Here is a 6,018-nt window from a genome sequence, read left to right as displayed (position 1 = left end):
AGTTCCTTTCCCTAATTAATCTTTCTCCGTAGCACAGATTGCAACCTGATTATCATTACTTATTCATACAGGTATTGTCTTATTTCTCCTATTGGAATGTCAGTTCCATGAGGGCAGAGTTTTTGTCCTATTCACCACAGTAATCTCAGAATCTAGAACAGCTCCTGGCACTGTTATGAAAAGGAAAGAAAGACACCCTTTTCACGAAGATGGCGCTGAAGGCGAAGAAGAAAACCACGCCCCTCCCAAAACTGCAGCCAAACAAAGGGTTTGAAGGCCAAGAAAGCAGTGTTGAAAGGCGTCCACAGCCACACACAAAAAAATCCAGATGTCACCTACCTTCTGGCGGCCCAAAACATTGCAGGAGGCAGCCCAAGTATCCTCGAAAGAGCACCCCTAGGAGAAACAGGCTTGACCACAATGCCATCATTAAGTTCCCCTTCACCACCCAGTCAGCCATGAAGAAGAGAGAAGACAGCAACACACTTGTGTTCCTTGTGGATGTCAACACCAACAAGCACCAGATTAAACAGGCTGTGAAAAATCTCTATGATATTGACCCGGCCAAGGTCAATGCCCTGATCAGGACTGATGGAGAGAAGAAGGCATATGGTCCACTGGTTCCTGACTATGATGCTTTGGATGTTGCCAACAAAATTGGGGTCATCTAAGCTGAGTCCAGCCAGTTCATCCTAAATATGAAAATTTTCACTCTTAAAAATAAAAGGAAAGAGAGGAAGGAAGGAAGGGAAGAAGGAAAGAAGGAAGGCACATTTCCATCCTACTTAGAATGACAGGTGATCTGATCTGATAAACATCATCTGGTGGAAATTATGGTCATTTTGATGATGAAGAAAAAAAGAAGTGGTTCTATGTTAAGACATTCTTTCTTGGACTTTGTGAAAGACTTAGAAACTATCTTTTCCTCAAGTGGAGTTTCTTTCTTCACGGATATTAACAGCATGAATTTAATTGGCAAAGTGTTAATGGAGCTAAATGCGCATTTCTTTTAAATAGTAAAAGAAAATTCTTTGAGCCTTTTGTTTTTTATTGCTTGTGTCTTGCCAAATGTCTCTGCATAACCTCCAGCCTTGGGTGGTGGCGATTAGGAGGACTTGGTGATGTGGCCTGGAGCTAAAGCTGTAGGTGATAAGAAGTCATCCCAAGAGAGCTGGTGTCCTCAGGGGTTTATGATCTGGGTGCAGAGAACAGACGTTCACCTGCAGCATCTAAGACAGTGCGTGTAGGATGCAGAACTAAGATGAATCCTGCAGTTTAAAAATACTGTAGAGATTCAGAGGAAAGTCATGCCTGTAGGCCAGAAACATAAGAAAGCCTTGTAAGGAGGATAGGATTTGCACCATGTCAGGAAGGTAAGATAAGACCCTGCTAGCACAGGGGTAGGGAGCATTGCTGGCATGATTCAATTGCTGATGTGTTTGAGGGACCAGGAGGCCAGGGTGCTATTTCCATGGCTGTCGCATTGGAGTGGAAGCAATTGCTTCTCCATCTCCTTTAGAAGTACCACAGTGGACCTTGCCCATCTGACTTTCTTTTCAACTTGGGGCATCAAGTTGGAGCTCTTCTTGTCTGAGACATTTTTTTGCCCTTGAGCAAAAGCACTCACTCTAAATCACAAGACCCTCCCTTTTCTAGGAGTAGACTGTCTCAGGTCTGTGATATTGGCTGCCATCCTCCATATTTACTTTGGAACTTTACTGCCACTGGTGGAAAACGTAAAATAACAGTGTTCTTTTCTGTGTGTATCTTTTTTTTTTAAATTGAAGTATAGTTGATTTACAATGTTGTGTTAATTACTGCTGTACAGCAAAGTGATTCAGTTACACATATATATACATTGTTTTTCATATTCTTTTCTGGATATTGAATATAGTTCTCTGTGCTATACAGTAGGACCTGGTTGTTCATCCATTCTCTATATAAAAGCTTACATCTGGGCTTCCCTGGTGGTGCAGTTGTTGAGAGTCTGCCTGCCGATGGAGGGGACATGGGTTTGTGCCCCGGTCCGGGAAGATCCCACATGCCGCGGAGCAGCTGGGCCCATGAGCCATGGCCGCTGAGCCTGCGCATCCGGAGCCTGTGCTCCGCAACGGGAGAGGCCACAAAAGTGAGAGGCCCGCATACCGCAAAAAAAAAAAAAAAAAAAAGAAAACTTACATCTGTTAACCCCAACCTCCCACTCCAGCCCTCCCCCAACCCTCTCCCCCTTGACAACCACCAGTCTGTTCTCTATGTCTATGATTCTGTTTCTGTTTCATAGATAGGTTCATTTGTGTCATATTTTAAATTCCACATGTAAGTGTTATCATATGGTATTTGTCTTTCTCTTTCATAACAGCATTCTTAATCCCTGTCTCTAGGGGATGATGTGGGGAACTCGCTCAGCGAGCAAGGTCACCCAGTGTGGGAGGGGTGATGGAACACTTCAGAAGTTGTAGGGAGCTCTGAAATCAAGGGCATCTCAAAGCTCCTGCTGTTCTGTGATTCAGGGCCTCCTGCAGGGCTCTCGGGACAGCTAGATCAAGCTTCGCTGTCACACACCTCTTCTGCCATGGAGAGTTAAAGCATTTCTCAGTCTGACATTGCAATTTCCCTGACAAGGTTCTGGCTGACAGATGTTCCCCAAATTAAAAAGTAGTGTACCCTGCCTATTCACTATTTCATCTTTTCAAGGAAGGAGAACAATTACTTATTTATTTTTAAAGCAAAATCACTAACCCTGCACATTGTCATCTGCAATACAAGTTGGGTAACTTAGGAGCAATCTTGGCTTCAGTGATGATGTTGGAACTATAAAGTGGATTCAGTTTCAGATTTACAGCTTTGAGAGGGAGGTTCAGGAAACTGTGTCATATATCCTGACTTCCCTTCATCTCTTCACCCAGGGAAGTTTTTCTGCTTGTCGTGGCATCTTTGCGCTCTCGCTACTCACTTCCCAGCTGCTTTGGGGAGGTAAGTGATGCCCATGAGACCTGGATCCTCTGGACAGTTCCAAATGCCGCCAAAGAAAGCAGCAGATGGGATAGGATTTTGAGATCACGTAGAAGATGCTGTCTCACCTCATCTGCTCAGTCAGGGGCAAGTTGGTGGTTGAAAACATCATTTTGCATACTAACTCTGTTGTAGGTGTGGGACCTTGCCCTGGAGCAGAAGGGAAAAAAAGAAAAGATCTAAGAACAGGTGGAATTCTTTTTACTTGACACTGTAGAAAGCTGCGCAGAAATGATCACTTTTGGGAGAAAGGTATTTTAATTGAATGAGTCTTTGAGAAGGGGACAGTATTATATACAGGCCATTTCATATTGAAGATCATTTCCCCTTTCTTGAACATTTTTCTTCTGTATTTTTCATGACACTGTATTATCTCAGTTCACTTCCTATTTCTCCATCCACCTCAGATTTCTTCAGATATGTACCCAGGAGTGGGATTGCTGGATCATATGGTAGTTCAATTTTTAGTTTTTTGAGGAACGTCTGTACTGTTCTCCACAGTGGCTGCACCAATTTACATTCCCACCAACAGTGCACAAGGGAAGGGTTTAAGGACAAAGTCTTATAAAACAGTCTTAAAATATGTCTCTTATTATGGGCTTACGTTTGGGATTTTTTCCCCCCGTTAGCTTTGGATATTTAATGCATTTCAGGATCCTGAAACCCAGAACTGGAGGTATTTTGAGGTGAACCTACTAAGAATCCATTTTCTGCTTATTTTGCTCTATTTTTCATGAAATGAAAAATGAGAACATAAGGTCAAATTTTAGTGCATTGTATTAACATTAAGATTCAATAAAATCTCATGTCTTTTAAATAAGAGGAAAGATCTCAGTGGCAAAGGAAGAAAAAGCAACAGATGACAGATGCTTTTCCTGCAGGAGGAATGACCAAGTGTACTCACCGAATCCCATTTTCCATCGCCTGCCCGGCTTGAGAAATGGGAATGCCAGACAGGCCAGCATGCTGGCTTGGGCCAAGAAATTCCACACAGTTACCCCAAAGCCAAGGTTAACAGCTGAGAGAAACCTGAAAAGAATGAAGTGATGATTACACTTGGGAGACATAGCAAGTCTTGTTGAAACTTCTATAAAAACATAACAGAGGGATTGGTTCAAGATGGCAAAGTAGAAGGACGTGCACTCACTCCCTCTTGCGAGAGCACTGGAATCACAACTAACTGCTGAACAATCACCCACAGGAAGACACTGGAACTCACCAAAAAAGCTACCCCACATCCAAAGACAAAGGAGAAGCCACAATGAGACAGTAGGAGGGGTGCAATCACAATAAAATCAAATCCCATAACCACTGGGTGGGTGACTCACAAACCAGAGAACAATTATACCACAGAAGTCCACACACTGGAGTGAAGGTTCTGAGCCCTAGGTTAGGCTTCCCAACCTGGGGGTCCGGCAATGGGAAGAGGAATTCCCAGAGAATCAGACTTTGAAGGCTAGTGGGATTTGGTTGCAGGACTTTGACAGGACTGGGGGAAACAAGAGACTCCACTCTTGGAGGACACACACAAAGTAGTGTGCACATTGGGACCCAGGGGAAGCAGCAGTGACCCCATAAGAGACTGAACTGACCTACCTGTTAGTGTTGGAGGGTCTCCTGCAGAGGCGGGGGGTGGCTGTGGCTCACTGTGGGGACAAGGACACTGGCAGCAGAAGTTCTGGGAAGTGCTCCTTGGCGTGAGCCCTCCCAGAGTCTGCAATGAGCCCCACCAAAGAGCCTGTAGCCTCCAATGCTGGGTCACCTCAGACCAACAACCAACAGGGAGGGAACTCAGCCCCACCCATCAGGAGACAAGTGGATTAAAGTTTTACTGAGCTCTGCTCCACAGAGCAACACCTAGCTCTACCCACCACCAGTCTCTCCCATCAGGAAGCTTGCACAAGCCTCTTAGATAGCCTCATACACCAGAGGGCAGACAGCAGAAGCAAGAAGAACTACAATCCTGTAGCCTGTGGAATGAAAACCACATTCACAGAAAGATAGACAAAATGAAAGGCAGAGTACTATGTACCAGATGAAGGAACAAGATAAAACCCCAGAAAAACAATTAAATGAAGTGGAGCTAGGCATATTTCCTGAAAAAGAATTCAGAATAATGATATTGAAGATGATCCAGGACCTCGGAAAAAGAATGGAGGCAAAGATTGAGAAGATGGAAGAAATGTTTAACAAGGACCTAGAAGAAGTAAAGAACAAACAGATAAACAATACAACAACTGGAATGAAAAATACACTAGAAGGAATCAATAGAAGAATCACTGAGACAGAAGAACAGATGAGTGACCTGTAAGACAGAATGGTGGAATTCACTGCTGTGGAACAGAATAAATAAAAAAGAATGAAAAGAAATGAAGACATTTCTAAGAGACCTCTAGAACAACATTAAACGCACCAACATTTGCATTATAGGGGTCCCAGAAGGAGAAGAGACAGATAAAGGACCTGAGAAAATATTTGAAGAGATTATAGTCAAAAACTTCCCTAACATGAGAAAAGAAATAGCCACCCAAGTCCATGAAGTGCAGAGAGTCACAGGCAGGATAAACCCAAGGAGAAACACACCGAGACACAAAGTAATCAAATTAACAATAATTAAAGGCATTTTTCACAGAACTAGAACAAAAAATTTCACAATTTGTATGAAAACACAAAAGACCCTGAATAGCCAAAGCAATCTTGAGAAAGAAAAACAGAGTTGGAGGAATCAGACTCCCTGACTTCAGACTATACTACAAAGCTACAGTAATCAAGACAGTGTGGTACTGGCACAAAAACAGAAGTATAGATGAATGGAACAGGATAGAAAGCCCAGAGTTAAACCCACGCACATATGGTCACCTTCTCTTTGACAAAGGAGGCAAGAATATACAGTGGAGAAAAGACAGCCTCTTCAATAAGTGGTGCTGGGAAAACTGGACAGCTACATGGAAAAGAATGAAATTAGAACACTCCCTAACACCATACACAAAAATAAACTCAAAATGG

General features: G+C 43.2%; 1 pseudogene across 1 annotated transcript; it reads left to right on the top strand.

The window, feature by feature from the left end:
• The first annotated feature begins 209 nt into the window (after positions 1–209).
• On the top strand, positions 210–671 carry LOC307053541 (large ribosomal subunit protein uL23-like; annotated as a pseudogene). The gene has a single exon. The product of its transcript is annotated as a large ribosomal subunit protein uL23-like (transcript).
• The last annotated feature ends 5,347 nt before the right edge of the window (positions 672–6,018 follow it).

The sequence above is a fragment of the Hyperoodon ampullatus genome (assembly GCF_949752795.1).
Source record: "Hyperoodon ampullatus genome assembly, chromosome: 5".
NCBI lineage: Eukaryota > Metazoa > Chordata > Mammalia > Artiodactyla > Ziphiidae > Hyperoodon > Hyperoodon ampullatus.
This window is presented reverse-complemented; position numbering and strand designations above follow the sequence as displayed.